This window comes from Tachypleus tridentatus, chromosome 10 (genome assembly GCF_004210375.1).
Source record: "Tachypleus tridentatus isolate NWPU-2018 chromosome 10, ASM421037v1, whole genome shotgun sequence".
Lineage (NCBI taxonomy): Eukaryota > Metazoa > Arthropoda > Merostomata > Xiphosura > Limulidae > Tachypleus > Tachypleus tridentatus.
Genome location: NC_134834.1, coordinates 51,642,825 through 51,660,573, shown reverse-complemented (window position 1 = coordinate 51,660,573; position 17,749 = coordinate 51,642,825). Strand labels below are relative to the sequence as shown.

The 17,749-nt window shown below is 29.8% G+C and overlaps 1 long non-coding RNA gene across 1 annotated transcript; it reads left to right on the top strand.

Moving 5' to 3' along the window:
* Positions 1-54: 54 nt before the first annotated feature.
* LOC143229269 (uncharacterized) lies at positions 55-7,777 on the top strand. The gene is made up of 4 exons (XR_013015770.1): positions 55-206; positions 725-940; positions 2,908-3,006; positions 5,145-7,777. It is a non-coding gene; the product is annotated as an uncharacterized LOC143229269 (long non-coding RNA).
* The last annotated feature ends 9,972 nt before the right edge of the window (positions 7,778-17,749 follow it).

Here is a 17,749-nt window from a genome sequence, read left to right as displayed (position 1 = left end):
TGATTAAAAATTAACACGCTTCAGCTACAACAATATAAATGTGGATATATTTCATCCAGAGTTTCTCAGAAGAATCAGAAGTTGATCGAATAAAGCGCTGCTCCTCTAACCATATTTTCTAGCTATAAATCAAAGTGTCGTTTGAAATAAATTTCCTTCTAATAAAATAAACGGCTTGAGCAAAATGGTAAAATATAGTTTAAATGGTAAGTATTTTAATGTTCGCTTACTCAGCTATTTAAATATTATATGCAATGATTACAAATGTACGTGTATATAGTGTATATATTCTTCCTAGAACTATGTATTGTCTCCAAAACGATATGTATAATAAATTAAAGTTGATAAGGATAGACAAAGACGAATCTTGGAAAAATTAATATTTTTTACAAACTTGGTAAAAGAAATATAGGAGGTTTTAGTAGCAATAACTGATAGGTGATGTCATCATTTATTTTTAAGCATAACAGATCCTTTCATTTTTGTTTCATTTCATATAATATGTTTTAATGTTAAAATTTCAAATTAACATAAAGTTTATATTGAATACTTATTAAAAATAACATAAAACTATGAAAACTATTAACCTGAAATGTTATACGGTGTCTTATAATTCTAAACAAATTTAATGCTTTAAGCAAAAATGGATATTTCTTGAAGGCAAATTTGCATTCTATAAATTAATGAATTGTGTTCATTGATAAGTTAATTTTAATTTTTTCAGCAAACTGCAGCATCCAGGGAATAGCGTTTTTGGTGTTTCTGTTTTTAACTGTTGCTGATACTCAGTTATTTCCCAGAACCTTCTTCAATCGTCTAAATATCCCCTGTGTTATAACAATGGGTGAAGAAAAGGTTTACCTGACGTCAGTTATGTCTGAATTAACAGAAAAAAGCTCAAGCCAATAAGGCAGCTGCTCGACATATTGACACAAATTACGTAAGATATTTAGCATAATAATTAACAAAATAAAATAACACAGTTTGTGATATAAATTAATATAGATATTAGGTACTGAAATTATATTTATAATTATAACTCTGAAGGCTTACGAATTAGAATTTTCTGTGATTTACAACTCGTAATTACGAGCAAAACATATTTAGTGTATATTTTTGAATTTCGCGCAAAGCTACTCCAGGGCTATCTGCTCTAGCCGTCCCTAATTTAGCAGTGTAAGACTAGAGGGAAGGCAGCTAGTCATCACCACCCACCGCCAACTCTTGGGCTACTCTTTTACCAACGAATAGTGGGATTGACCGTAACATTATAACGCCCCCACGGCTGAAAAGACGAGCATGTTTGGTGCGACGGGGATGCGAACCCGCGACCCTCAGATTACTAGTTGCACGTCATGCTGGCCATATATATTTAATGTATCAGTTGAACCATCACAGCTTTTTAAGGGTTGAAAGCAATGATAAGAGTCCAAAATATCCAGTTCGTAACATATTTCTAATAGTGTCCTCCTGTGGGTCAGTAATAAGTTTACATATTAATAACACTAAAGTCCGAGATTCAATTCCTCGTGGTGGTCAATCGGCAGATAACCTATTGTGTAGCTTTGTGCTGAAACAACAACAGCAGTAATCAATGTTAGCCTTCTTAGCTCGAGCATGAGCAATAGCACATTGAAAATTATAATGTTTTCTCCATAATATCTAATAAGAAGAAATACGTTTCAGAAATTCAGTGATAAACATTTGCAACGTGAAATTCAGTTTTGCGACGAGAATAAATGCTTCGAATAGGACTGTTAGTTGTGAATCAGCTAGTTTAGGATAATTAAATTGATAACTAATCTTAATAGTTATAACATTACCCCTAGCATGAATTCGGCAACAAAACACGAGTGTTGCACAACTGACAAAGCCGTTATACTTATTTAACGTCGCAACAGAGCTTTGCAGACAAGTTTTCCAGCACAATGAAAAAAAAAAAACGTCGATTATTTAGGCCTAATTAACAAACAGTGCCAGAAATCTCACCGATAGCCTGAGCACATTTAAGGATAAGTACATGTGTATTTGACACGTTTATTGATATGATTACATGATGTGTTGTTGTATTTTGAAATTTAAACAACTCCTTAGTCTTATTTATTTATTATTCATTCTTAAACTGGAATCAAAACCTTCAATGAAATGTTAAACATTAATATTTACGTGGAGGCTCAAGGATGTAGGCTAAATACAACATGCGAAAGTGCTAATTTATTTAAATTTTAACAAAACTGAAAGCACAAGGAGGGTAGGACTTAAAGTAAAATAATTATTGACTGGTTATTTTGAATAATCGATCATTTGATTTTCTCATAATCAGTCAATAATATTCTCGTCTGAGGGAAAGATTTTGTTTGTTGCTGTTTAGTACAAAGCTACACGAAAGGATATATATGCTGCTCCAATGCAAGTATAGAAACCAAGTTCAGCGTTATAGGTTTCCATATTTACTGTTAGTGTGGCGCTCTCAGGAAAAGAAAATTCATTTGTTAGGCTCAAAACATCATATATAAGGCTTCTAATAATTACGTTTTTCAAACATTTACTAATATTTTTCTAATCATAGCTGGTAACTGTTTACAATTTATATTTTTGTATAATTTAACGAGGTTACTATAGTATTTCCCCTTCATGACTGCATTAGACATAGGAGGTATGAGCATATATATTAAAATTCAGTTGTAATTATCACAACATATATATTATATATTCTTATCCTTTTACATTACTTCTTTACAATTACTTACTAAAGTTTATAATGAATTCCGAAAAAAATACCTCAAATAGCGAATAGTAAGTTACGTTATTTCCACTGTTTCGGGTATCTTTTCGAACTCATTTTTTTGTTCTTCGTTTTGATATAGTAGTTTTATGATGCTATGAAAGTTGCATTTATATTTACAGCGCCACGAAGCCTTTTATGATGAAGCTTTTTCTGAAAGTTTTATAGCAAGAGATGCTCTTTCATGGCTTCCGGGACCTAGTCAACAACCTCATGCAGAAGTAAGAACCTTTAAAATTTGTCTAGCATTTATTCCGTGAGAACCAATAACCAAAATTTGTAGTAGATAAGGTACATTTTTGTGCCACAACAACAAAAAAAATTGCGTTATGTACTATTTACAAAGCTCAACTACTTGTAGTAATCTATAAGTTAGTCAAATAATGTGAAACTAATGTTACATATTACGATTTCAAATAATCTAAAACTTAATTAAATTGTAGTTTAGATTTAGCTTTATGATGAAGCTTTTTCTGAAAGTTTTATAGCAAGAGATGCTCTTTCATGGCTTCCGGGACCTAGTCAACAACCTCATGCAGAAGTAAGAACCTTTAAAATTTGTCTAGCATTTATTCCGTGAGAACCAATAACCAAAATTTGTAGTAGATAAGGTACATTTTTGTGCCACAACAACAAAAAAAATTGCGTTATGTACTATTTACAAAGCTCAACTACTTGTAGTAATCTATAAGTTAGTCAAATAATGTGAAACTACTGTTACATATTACGATTTCAAATAATCTAAAACTTAATTAAATTGTAGTTTAGATTTAGTTGGATAAATGTCGATTTGTATCCAATTTATGATATTTGCCAACAATATTAATACACACAGTTTTTTTTCTTAATACAAATATATTTTAATATACAAACAATAATATAATTTACAATAACCGTCATTACAAAGAGTTATAATAAATAGATATTTATATTCTAAAGTTTAAGATACTTACAAACAATAGTCAGCCTTCTATCTGATCTGAAACTTTCTTGATATCCTATCGAGGGTTCACGATGAATGAATTAATTTCGAGTTAATATCGGTACAATTCACTTAATGAGGAGTTAACTAGCTCTTCACTGATCACACCTGAGGTTTTCACTGCTGAAGTTATTTAATGTCTGTGTTAAAATACTAACGTCCGAAATTAATCTGCTGAAGTTAAACTAATTATAATGTTTGAAATGTATAAATGTTCCTGGTCAATATCTGAAGTTCCCGATTGATAAGCCTTAATTACAGTTATAGCTTTTATAGTACACCAGGTATAGCAAAACAGTAATATGCACTGTCTCTTGGCGCATTTCATTGGTTAATTTTTATAAGCGTGAAGCTTGTTTCTAGAAATTTCAGTTTGGAGAACAATACTGATGATACGCTAGTGCTTTCGTACACACATATATTGTTGATTCTAACACTCGCTAATCTTCTATAATTTTAGTTAAAGGCGGGAATTTCGCAATACACAATTAACAGTATAGGTTACATACATTTTAAATATATATTTAACTGAAACAAACATCGATATTAAAATAGATATATCATATTAAATTCGTCACATTCCATAAAAGTCATAAATAAACTTGCAAAAGTATTGTACTTTTTAGAATAAAATATCGTCATTGAAAAATATACAATTTCTCTTCAAACCCATACTGTTAAAGTTAAATCAGGGTTTGGCAAAGTAAAAGTAATTAATACATCTATGAGCTGGTGAATTCTTAATGAATTATATTTGTTAGTTAACAGAACTTCTAAAGAAGAAAATGTTAACTTATATGCATGAGAGAGGTTCAAATGTCGTTAATACTGAAATAAATGTGATAAAGATATATACAATTCGTGATGACAATTCTTCTTATCATGTAAGTTTAGCTTCTTGTTCTCACAAACTTATTTCAGCCTACAGAAACTCAGTTGTCAAAAATTCATTGTGAAAAACATAGGTGATGCTAATTTTTGTTCTTGTTCTTGTTTTATTGTAGGTAAGTTAACTGAAAGAGTTATAAATCTTAATTTTTACGGTTGATGTACGAAGGAAAAAGTGCTATTTATTATACCTTTTTTTGTTGTTGTTTGTGAAACATATACTCACTATGTTTTCCGAATTTTCAAACTTAATATACACCTTTTATAAACATAAGCTGTAATGCACCCATGAATCATTCAACAATTAAAATATATAACTTCATTTGGATAAACAAAAGAGACAATTTTCACTATACTATTTTTCACTAGGTGATGAAATAATTATTAGATAATAATAATATAAGTTATAAAAGTTGTTGTATTTCCATTATTTTTTAAGATGATATATAATATCAGTTTTAGAGGTATACTGATATTCAATATTCGCAGGTAAAAGCTCCCATAAAAGACGTTTTCCGAGATCTCCAATCGTATTTAATAGTTGCAGATTCCAGGATATTGGATCATAATCTTCACAATGATAACCCTATTTACCTGGAGCTGTTCCAAAACCTGAAGAAAAATGCAACCGTCCTGTTGTATCATCTTTATAAAAACATGAAGAAGTTGCAGATTGAGCCAGTTAGTGGCCCCTGTCAGAATATCAACAAAGAGTTCGAAATGTTACAAAATACACGAACTGAACGGGAACTGATCAGCGCCTCCTTTCTCACGAGATACACCGTTCTTGCTGACTACACTTGGGGAATGTTTTTTAATTACACTTGGCTGTCTCATGAAAACTGTCAAATGGCATAACAACTGAAAAGTACTGATTTGCTTAAGTATTTCTGAACGCTGTTCTTTGCTTTCATAAAAAAGAAGCACTTTAGTGTTATGAAAAATAATATTACTAACGCAACTTCTTCCGTTCGTTTCGATGCACACGGACTCCTTATTTTTGAAAACGAATTTTAATTATATATTTATTATATTTTGCTTAATGTCGTTCTTATTGCGATTTACCCGTGGTGGGCAGAGCACAGATAGCCCATTGTGTAGCTTTGTGCTTAATTCAAAAAACAACAAAAAACAAATTATTGCGATTTGCATTGGTAATACATGTGATGCAACTATGAATCGATTAAACATATAGCAAAGCCTACATAGTCTCTGAATTTCTTTCAAAACATACAATAAATAATCACAAAATAATTTTCAGACACATTTTTTAATAAATTATTTACAAAGGGCCTTCTTCCCAAGAATCTTGCTTCAATAACATTTCTCGGACAATTAAAGCTGTGAACTATTTGTGAAGTGTAAAGTACTCCGACACCTTATGTTTCCAAGGGTAGCAAACTAACTTAAAACTCATTATGATCTCTGTATATTTGATCCATTTATTCTTTCCATTGTTAAGATATAGGTCCATAACTTGTTTGGTTTTCTAAAATTTAGAAAACTGTCGTCAATTGTTATGTATTTTACTGATATCAGTATTAAACTGAGCATTAACCCTTTCACACAAAGTTACCAAAATTAATAAGGGGAACAGCGTGTTTGTCCTTTGTCGTACTTTCTGTTGTCCAGACGCAGTGTATCAATCGCAGATACTGTTTTTAGTTGTGTTCTGTATTATATGTAAAAATGTCAACATGTGTTGCTTGGAATTGTAGCAATAGACCAATAGCTGGTTCCCTGTCATTTCACTGTTAAGTTTTATATTTTTCCCCGTAAATAAATATTTATGAGTTCATTTGTCACTGCCAACATTACATTGTTCAGTATAATATTAAGGCTTATAATTGGTGCACACTTAATCGATTTTATGCATTAGTTGTATATGAATGTAAGTTCTGCCCCAGTAGTTTACCAAGCTTAATACATACAATAATGTTAAAAAAGACTAAATAATAGTCCCAAACACAAAAAAATACGCCAAAATTATTCAAAGAACAAAAAAAACCAGCAAAATTAGCCAAATATTGTTAGAAGAAACTCCAAATTCGTAAAAGAACATCTAAAATGACAGTTATTTATTTTTTCCGTTGATCTATCATCTAGGTTTTATCTTTCCACTTAAGAGTATAGGGATATTTGTCCCAAATTTGGAGGCAATATTTATTATTTGGTGCTTTTAATATTTTACATATTTAAATTACTTGTTTAAAATGTAGCAGAAACTTCATTTATAAAGGTTCTTTATAGAAACACAGCTTAAATTCACAAAAATATATATAAATATTTTTAAAAATACAAAAATATAGATAAAAATCGTTTAAGTCTAAAAAGTATCAAAAAACGTTCGCCGATAAAATTAAAGTATCTCACAATTCTTCGTCATTTTTCTGGGTATTGTCATAAATTATTTTAAATCAAAATATGTAGGAGATCCCTCGAATGGATTATTAGTTGATGAAATTAATTGAATTTTATCATGTTTAGATGCATTAACAAAAATAAGTTTTGATCAATTAGTAGTTTCACTTATTTGAAATGGACCTATTTCATATTCCCAAAATTTTAATTTAGAAGAAAATTAAGCTTTCATGTTCCAAACGTTACAATAATTTTCAAATAGACGTCTTTTACGTGCACTATATTCGTATGTATCAAATCAGAATTAGATGTTCTTTTAATAAGAAATATTATTCACTAAAAGTCTAATAGTATATGACTATTAGTTACAGTTATATAACCTATTTTTAAATCCATGTGAGATTCAAACTCTACTATGTTTTTGTTCATTTCTGAAATAGTAAAGCGCTTCATTATATGATTTATATTATCTGCATATGTTCATTAACTGGATATTCACCTTCATTCGTTTCTATTAAATTTATTACAGTATCTTTATTTACATTGCCCCACCTATATTTATGAATTCCCAACACCAGAATTAGGGTCTTGACATTCCTGGTTGGCAAAGCACAATAGCTTATTGTTTAGCTCTGCCCTTAACTAAAACAGAAACAAAAACTATACAAATAAAATTTTTGTTATTGTTTAGTATTAATGAATAACTTTCCAAGTATTGTGATTTTCTTGTAGTTTCAGTATTAAAGTTGTTAATACTTGAATTAGTGTTTTTAATTAAATATTTTGACTTTCACTCTAATACACTTACATTAGTTCATAATTTTTATCAATACCTTCAATTTTGTCAATAATATTTATAATTTCCTTATTTCCTTAGTTTTTATTAGCTGCGTCAATTTCCTCTTTCGGTTCCTTTATATTTTTGGTATTAGTATCCCACTTATAATTGACTAATAACTATCCTTTCGGTACATAAGTACAAACCATCTTTATTTCTGTTAAGACTATTATTAATAAATTTGTTATCGATTTTGGTTTTATTATGAATATATTCTTCTATTAACAATAAATTAATAACATCATTAATATCAGTTGATTCTTTAACATTTTAAATTTTAGTTCGGTATTATAATTGCCATCAGCAGTTAATTTATACCCTTTGTAGGAAGTACTATAGGGTCTTGAGATGTTTCTTTATTTGGATTACATACGGAAACAAAAACTCATTTATTATCATTAATAAGTTCTCATAGTTTCAAAACATTCTGTTACAAATATTCGTTATTTCTTTTCTCTTTTCAACCAATAGAAATTAAATTCTGTATGAAATTTATATGCAAAAACGGCTCGTTTGGATTGAGAAAATATTTTACATAGAAGGTCGAAACGTTGTTTGCTCTTCTATGTAAAATATTTTCTCAACCCAAACGAGCCGTTTTTGCATATAAATTTCTCAACAAGTGGGTTTCTCGACATCACTGATTATTTATTCTGTATGGTTTTGCTGGAATTTGTCTGAGTTGTCACATGAACCTAATCTGCAAATTCATGACATTTTTATAGGAAATACGGTTCGAAACGTCAAACAGTTTATTGGATATGTTCTTCCATAATTGGTATAGCTTAATAAACATCAAGATTCTGCATTAATATTAATTAACCCGGTTGCTAATAAATCTGAGTAACAAGCGAAGTAACTTGATCCTCCAAGTTTGAACTAACATTGCAATCTTCAGTAGCATATTTATCATTATTCGTTTTAACCCACGTTCTTAATACATCAAGATTATCGAAAATCACAGTGTTTTCGAATTGATTATTTTCTTTATCTTGCCATTGGGAAACAACGTAAAAGTCTCTCATTTCATAATTTGTAGTGTTTGCGATATATGTATCACTTGGTCTTACCAATTACAATTGATTTCAACTTCAGTTTGATCATTTAAAATAAACCTAATACATTCAGTTTGTTGTTCGAGATATAGTTTAACATGAGATAACCATAATGAACGAAATATCACTTATAACCATTCCATAATTTTTGTTGGTTACATCAGTAAAAGTCATGTCACGACTTTCATTCTTCCAAAACATTATTTTAATCGATATCCAAAATTGGTTTATCTTACCGTTATTTTTTTTTTTTATAATTCATCTTTTGCTAAATCCTTTGTCGTAAAAAGCATTATGTTTAAATGTTGGTACTAATTTATCAACTTTTTCCTTACTATTTGCACCATCTATTGTTGTTTTAGCGTTATCAGATGTTAGTGCTTGTTTACCTGAAGTTTCTGAGGTATCAGAATGGAAGAATATATTAGATACTTCGTTCTTGATGTAATTGTTTGTGAAATTCATTTATATTTCTACACGATCACTCCCCAAATAGCTCAGCAGCAAGTCTGAATGTTTATAATGTTAAAGGTAGAGTTTCATTACTCGTAATGGGCGCAGCACAGATAATCTGTGTTGTAACTGTGGGATTAACAAAAACAAAAATGAGTAAATAAACCAGTAAAAATAACGAGCAAGACAGGGTAATTCAATTTTTTCAATAAACATTTTAGCAATATCTAATTCAGTTTTATAAAAATAATTGTCTATAACAATTGAGGAATCATCTTGTTTCGTCACATTTTAATTCTGGACAAATAAAACCATTAGCATATAATATGTTATTTATAAACATATAATATGTCGGTTGCATCTTCAGTGTTGAGTTCATATCTAAAATATTAAACATCTAATATACTGTCTATAAATTTAATGACAAAAATATTTTCGCTTTCTTACCTTAAACTTCAAGAACTTTATCTTCTGCTTTGTTTGAAACATCAGTAGAAATATCTTTTTATAAGGGACCTTTTACAAATAAACAATGTTTGCTAAAATTCATTTATTATTGTTTAACAATAATCTATATACAATTCGTTGGATGTTCACATCAACTGGATGATCATTTTCTTACTCAATATTCATTTTTATTCTGCAAATAAAATCTTATCTGTTAACATCTGCATAAAAACCTGGTATAACTCCAAAAACAAAAGTGCCAGTTTTAATCTGTACGAAGTGTCATATACATTTACTCAATTACCGAGTGATTTCAAAGAAATTACGTTTTAATAAATGACAATTTTAGATTTTAAAGATAGCGAGTATTCGAAAGCCTTTACAACAGATTTTAAAATCCTATCGTCGTAAGTGGTTGGTGGTTGGAAGTTATACTAGTTAGTTTAGATAACTTATTGGAACCCTATTAATAGAATAATTTGTCTACTGAGCAACTACTTAGTGCCTTACCTTCATAATGAAGGCTGGAATATTAACTTCAGGAGGTAAGTTTATTTATCTTACGTATCCTCAAGTGGTATATTTATCCACCTCTTTTTCATGAAATGGTAGTAAATTAATACATCGATTGTGTTCAAAACTGTCATTTAGCATTGATCGATCGGAGTTTAGTCTAATTTCCATTTCTTTCAGCCTAATTTCTTTCTCAGTTTCGATATGGGATTGTTCTTTTTGGGCTTCAATGTGGGATTGTTCGTGCTCGATTACTTAGTAGTTGCTGGACTTAGTAATTAATTAAATTTTTCATATGTGTTAAATTTGAGTTATTTGCCAACAAAATTGATATATACATTTTCCTTTTTTAACACAAATATATTATAATATACAAACATAAAAACAATACAATTTATAATAACGATTATCACTAATACTGTCAATCATTAGTATTACACATACACCTAGTACGTTGTTGATTCTTACTTGAGAATTTTCTACAAATTTCGAAAACATGAGAGACATGCAAAATACATGGTTAACAATATATATCACATGCAAAAAATAAAAATATAATAAAACAAACGTAAGTTCTAAAATAAACGTGTAACGGTAAATACGTTACAATATGCACTCGCAAAGAGACCTTCAAATGTTCCAGCTTCAGAGTACTGGGCTGTGGTTTGTCAAATTGTTGTATCAAAAGCATATCTTGAAATATTGAAAGTTACCTATGAAATTCCCATGGCAGGTCACCTATTTGTCAACAAGACATGTTACAAAATTATGAGATATTTCTTTTGGCCAAGAATTAGACATGGTGTTTTTAAGATTTGTAACTTTTGTCATACGTGTCAACTGGTCAGAAAACTTAACTAGAAAATTCCCGTTGCTCCTTTGAAACCTATTCCAGCATCAGAAGAACCCGTCAGTTGTGTGATTGTTAATTGTGTTGGGCATTTATCAAAAACTCGATCAGGAAACTCTTATTTGTTGACTCTCATGTGCACATCCACTCGATTTTCTGAAGCTATTCCCTTAATAAACATTTTGGCCAAAACATTTACTAAGGGTTTGATTAATTTCTTTACTTTTCTTGTCTTGCTTAAATAATTTCAGTCTGATGAAGGATCGAAATTTATGTTTGGGTCGTTTCAACAGGTTGTTTACCAGCTTGATACTAAACAGATTAAATCTAGTGCATACTATCCTGACTCGCAAGGTGCTCTTGAGAAATTCCATTCTACCTTGAAAAATATGATGCAGACTTACTGTCTTAATAATGAGAAGGATTGGAATGAAAGAGTTAATTTATTATTATTTGCTGTTTGAGAGTCAAATTAGGAGTCGTAAGGGTTTAGCCTATTCTAGTTGGTGTTTGCCCATTCAATGCATGAACCTTTGAAGTTGCTGAAAGAATTTGGAAGTTGACTTGAAAGAAAAGCACTAACTCGATTTCGCTTCAAAGTTTCGGTAAAGGCTGTTATGCGATTTCAGGTAGGTCGAGAAAAACTTGAAGTGATCTAAAACTAAAATGAAAAACATTTATGATCGCAAGGCTAAAGAGCGTAAAGTCCGTTCTGGCGACATGATCTTAGAATTGTTATCCACAATGGAACACCCGCTCAAGGTTAGGTACCATGGTCCCTACGAGGTTGTTTGGAAAATCAATAAGTCAAACTACGTCGTTGAAAGGCTACCCGATTATTTGATATCAATACGTCAGAGCCCTATTACATCCCAGATGTATCTGAAAATACTTAATTTATTGAGTGTTCTACTGGTAGCGGTGACTATCGTTTTGACTCAGACACCCATAAATTTTAAAATATTTGAGATTAATGCAACATCAAACTCAGAAATTCTGCCATTCTGGCCAAGCTTTTTGCAAAACTCGATCACTTGCCTTCTAAAGAGAAAAATTAACTTGCTGGTTTATTGATTGAATATAAATGTATATTTCTGAATGTTTCTAATCAAACCAACATTACTGTTCATGATATAGATATACGTGATACTTCTCCTGTGAAACAAAATCTCTATCGTGTGAATTCAATCAAGGCTGATAAAATGCGCAAATAAATATTTCATATGCTGAAAAACAGGATTATAGAATCCAGTAAAAGTGATTGGTCTTCACTTTGTGTATTAATTCCTAAATTTGTTAGTTTACTTAGATTCTGTACATACTTTCAGAAAGTAAATGCTTTGACAAAGATTCCTATCCCATTCCAAGAATGGAAGATTGTATCAATAAACTTGGAAAGCTAGACATATTACAAAATGTGACGTCCAAAAGGGATACTGGGTTGTTCGTCTACGTGACAGGACAAAAGAAATATTTATTTTTTTACTCCTAATGGATCATACCAGTAACACGTAATGCTGTTTGGGATGAAAACTTCTCAGGCAACGTTTTAGCGAATGATGAATCAATCTTTCAACAATTTGTCAGATATTGGAATTTATGTTGATAATATTGTGATTTACAGTAACATCTGGTAAAAAAATACTTATGTGTATTACGTCGTGTTTTAGAGAGGCTTAAAAAAACTAATCTCACTATAAGTGTGGAAAAAAGTGACTTTTGAAAAGCCAAAACTGTTTACTTTGGTCAGTGGTAGGCCACGTTCTAGTATCTCAATTCAAGCTAAAGTTGATTGTATTGTGAATTATCCAACTCATACAAACAAGAAAAGCTTGAAGAAAGTTTTGAGAATGGCTAGTTATTACAGGAAGTTTTGTGAAAAAAAATCTGACATCACTACTATTAACAAACGTATTGAAGAAATATAAAAGCTCAAGTGGTCTGAAACATGTTAATCTGCTTTTGAAAAGATCAAATCTTTATTGTTCATTTATCCTGTATTGATGGCACCTGACTTTGATTAAACTTTCGCATTAGGTGTTGATGCCAATGATTGTGGTTCATTAAATCAGACAAAAGAGGCATTGAACACTTTGTTGGTTATTTTTCTGAAAATTAACTTTCACTGAAAGAACTATTCAACTGTGGAAAAAGAAACATTGGCTTTAGTGGTATTTTTATAATATTTCAATGTGTATGTATCTGCATCACAACAGCCTATTGTCATTTACACTGATCACAACCTATTAACGTTTTTGAACCGCATGAACTGCAAAAACAAAAGGCTGTTAAATTGGAGCTTAACGTTACAAGCGTGTTATTTGAAGGTAATCCATGCCAAAGGGGTTGATAACTTTTGTGCTGATGTACTTTCACGTGCGATGTAATTTTATGGTCATTAGGTTATTTGTTTTAATTGGGTTATATATTGTCATGAGTTCTGAAGTTGTACCATTATTTGACAACGTATTTTGTCTAATGTATTGTTATCAATGTATATACATTAAAATAATATTTCAGTTAAAAACTCTGTAACGCCAATTTTTAATTCTCTGTGGAGGGGTGTACCGGATTTAATATTCTTTTAATATCTATGTTTGTTTCAATTTAATAAATATTTAGAAGTGTATGTAACTTACATTATTAAATGTGTATTGCGCAAGTCCCGCCTGTTTCCTAAATTTGTAAAAGATTCTCGTGTGAAAAATCAACAATATATGTTTTACGAAAGCACTAGCGTATCTTCTAATATTGTTGTCACGTGAATTTTCGAGAATCTCTCTTAATGAGTATAAAATCTAGCCATCACAACACCCAGAGAGACAGTTTTAGAATGTTGTTGGTCTGCTACCGTCTGTATACTATAAGGTATGTCTGCGGACTTACACACTAAAAACCAGGTTTCGATACCCCTAGTGGGCAGAGCACAGATAGCCCATTGTGTAGCTTTGTGCTTATTTCTAAACAAACAAACAAACAGTAAGTCTCTGTAGCTATGATTCACTTTCAAATCGACGTTAACCTGTTTCCTTGAAATTATCATACATTGTGACTTATGAATACGAGATAACTTTGCAACGCAGTACGGATAGTATGGGTATTGATACTTTTACCAATAAAGCAGAAACCAACATATTGACCTTCTTAGGCCATCTTCAGTTTAACAAAAAACAGCAACTTAAATTTGGGCAATTTTCAATAACCGAAGTGGCAATAGAAGGCAATTCACCATTCGTATTTCGTAACACTTAGCAAGAGAATCTGCTTTTATAATAAGAGTCATACTATCGGCATAAAGATAGCATATATTCTGAACGTATCGAAATTAAATCGTTAACATAAATAATAAATAAAATAGGGCCATAGATTGAGTTTTGAAAAACTCCATAATGAATAATATAAAATTTAGACTTTATACCATTAACTGGAGTAAAACATTGTCTATTTTTTAAATAGGATTTTAAGATGTAATACGTTTTACCTCAGAGACCATAATGATTACATTTAAAAAGCAAAATTGTAAGATAAACGCTATCCAATGCCTTGGTAATGTCTAGGGCACAAACCGAAACAGATTTCGTGGCTTCGAGTACTTTGATAATCTTTGTTATAATTGCCAATAAACACTTTTTAGTTGATTTGTACTTACTGACACTAAAATGTGAAATATTCTGTAAAATACTATGATAAAGACTCTTGATTTAAATCTTAAACGTTTTTCTAGTATAGTTATCTATGTTTCGAATGATTCTCTTCTTTCTAGATATTTATCTTTTTGTTTTAGCTCTTTTTATAATCCAGATATTTATGTACTATTTCTGGTTTTTCAATAATTTCTACAGTTAAATCAGGTTTATTAATTAATTGGGATGGTTGTATAAATTACTGTTGCTCTAAAATGAAGCATGTAATGCTTCATTTAAATCAACGAATGTATGTTTTGGATTCTTTGATAAACTGTTAATTTTAACTGAGATTAGAATTGTGGTATCATGTTGTTATGAATCCCACATGTTAACGATATCATTTTTTTCTAACTTTTAGATTGAATTTCCGTTTTTGAATTCCTAGATTATGAAACTATGGTATGATCTTTCGTATTTTACTTTATCTGAAGCTTGTGCTTCATTCTTACTTCGTTTAGCTTCGATATTCATTTTAATGAATTAATATACTTTTATTCTCTTTACTAATAATTTATTGATGCTTATCTTATAGTTAAAAGTAGCTAAATTGTAACTGAATTTATACTTAAATAAATTATGGTAATTAAAGATTTCGAGGGGCTGGCGGAATATGATGATCTTATTAAAAATAACCTTTATTTTCTGTACATCGCTTTATACTTTTAATTGTAGGTTTAAGAAATTATAGGGAAATAACATTTGTTGTTAAACGTAATCTATGATAAATTAAACGAAGATAATCCGTGTTTATGTTGATAAATTTGAGCATATATCAAAGCAGCCTGTTAAAAAGGTATGATTTTTATGCTAGATCTTAAAGCTACTGAATGAAATGAGATATAGAAGGAATTTTACTCCAGTTATAAATAATAGGGGAGTATTTCGAAATGGAAATATTTGTATATCGTATGCATCCTATTCTAATATTAATACAGTTATGAAAAGTTTTAAATTTTTATTCAGTGCTTCTGGTTTAACAGCGTTTGTTATTGTTCCTTTTGTGGCATTAAGTCCGGAAGCCGGTGTTATTGAAGCAATTGGTAAACATCTAAAATATCTGCTAGAGAAAAGAATATAAAGGTTCTTATAACTTTTCAAAGAAATGTTAAATTTATTCAGATGCTAAAATGTTACTAAATAATAAATTAACTTAAAGGAGAAAGATTGCATGCAAAAATTAAATTGCTTTCTAAGAAAGCACATTAAACACGCTAAGTTGAATGGATATAAATGAGAAAAAAAGCAAATAGAAGGCAATCTAGTAAGTTTGATCCAAGATAAACTTCATTCCCCTGAGATGCATTTACTTGAATTTCAATTATGCAGACTTTTCATCAAGTTTCAAATGTGTCTAGCTGATGGTGACCTTGTATCAATAGAATGAATAAAGTGTGTAAGAAACGTGATATTGTGTATAGTACATCACCAGCTACAGCTGATAGACATGTGTTAAGTTTTGAAACGGCTGCTTGTGGGATAATATATTTATTTTTTTACAACATTTCGTTTCTAACAGTGAGACAAAACCAATTAATAAAGCTAAGAAACGTTTGGTCTTGACATCTTCATCCCTTTATATACTGTTTAAAGAGTAAAACAAAACCTGAAACATACAACATTCAAGAAGCTACCTTAATTAATGGAAGACTAGTAATTGGAAGGAATATGCAAAGTTTGTGGTACAACACCTCTCAGTTAAAAAATAATAATTACAAGAGGAAAGTTTGAGCAGTATAACAAAATTTATATATCAACAATATGAGAATACAAAACACAAACTAATTAGACGTACGGGAAAAAATTTTTCGTACAACGTAATGACGATCAATGTCAGGCATATTTAGTTGATATGAGCAATATAAATCTTAGAGAAACAGCACAAGATTATTTCAACAGTTATAGATAGTTTTAGTAAATGTGATTGTGCTGTTCTAATTAAAATAAAAATCACAGAAGAAATAACAAAGGCTTTCAAAGAAAGGAAATAAAAAATTGAAAATAATAAAGGAACAGAAGTTATTAATAACAAAATTCAGAAATTATTTAATGATCAGAGTATCCACTGAAAGCAATTTTAAAGCTTAGGTTACTCAAAAATTTAAAAAAACTGAAAACTAGAATGTGAAAATGTTTACTGTTTATAATACATGTAAGTGGATTGATGTTTGGGATAAATAAATTAAAATTGTAATAATTAATAACATAAATTTATTAAAATGACGCCAGTTGAAGGAAGCAGATAAGAAATTCTTGTAAAGTATCTAATAATATATGTAATTTTAAAAAATCTTGCTACTAGACAAAAGTTGATCATAAGTTTTGTAATATAAGGGGAACCTAAACAGATACATTCAAACCTTTTATGAAAAAGATATTTGTTATATTCAATGGTTTGAAAAAAGATCATATGACTTAAGAAATTAAATATCTAGATGATGAAAACATTGAAGAATGCTTTTATGGAACAAAGTTAGGTGAATATGATAAGAAATATGATGTTTATAAAATTAAAAATAATTAGAAAAAAGGTAATTGGCATTTGAAAAAGATTACAATTTTATCATTAAAGTAATTTGTGTTTGATATTGCAAGGATTTTCTAAAGGCCCAGTTTCAAAGTCCTCTTATATTTTAGACATTTATTCATTTTTAATTCTAATATTTTCATCAGTAATTTTTTTTCTGTTAAATCAGTTTTCACGGTTTCCTTGATATTTTATAGGCAATTCTTTTTCATTTTTTCGTATAGATTGATCTCTAGATATTCTAATAATTCTTTTATTCTTGAACTAATACTACATTTATGAGTTCTTGCAATCCAATGTAAATATTACCATAAATTATTATTTTTAATTAAAATAAACTGATGATGTGTGGTAGCATATTTAGGCC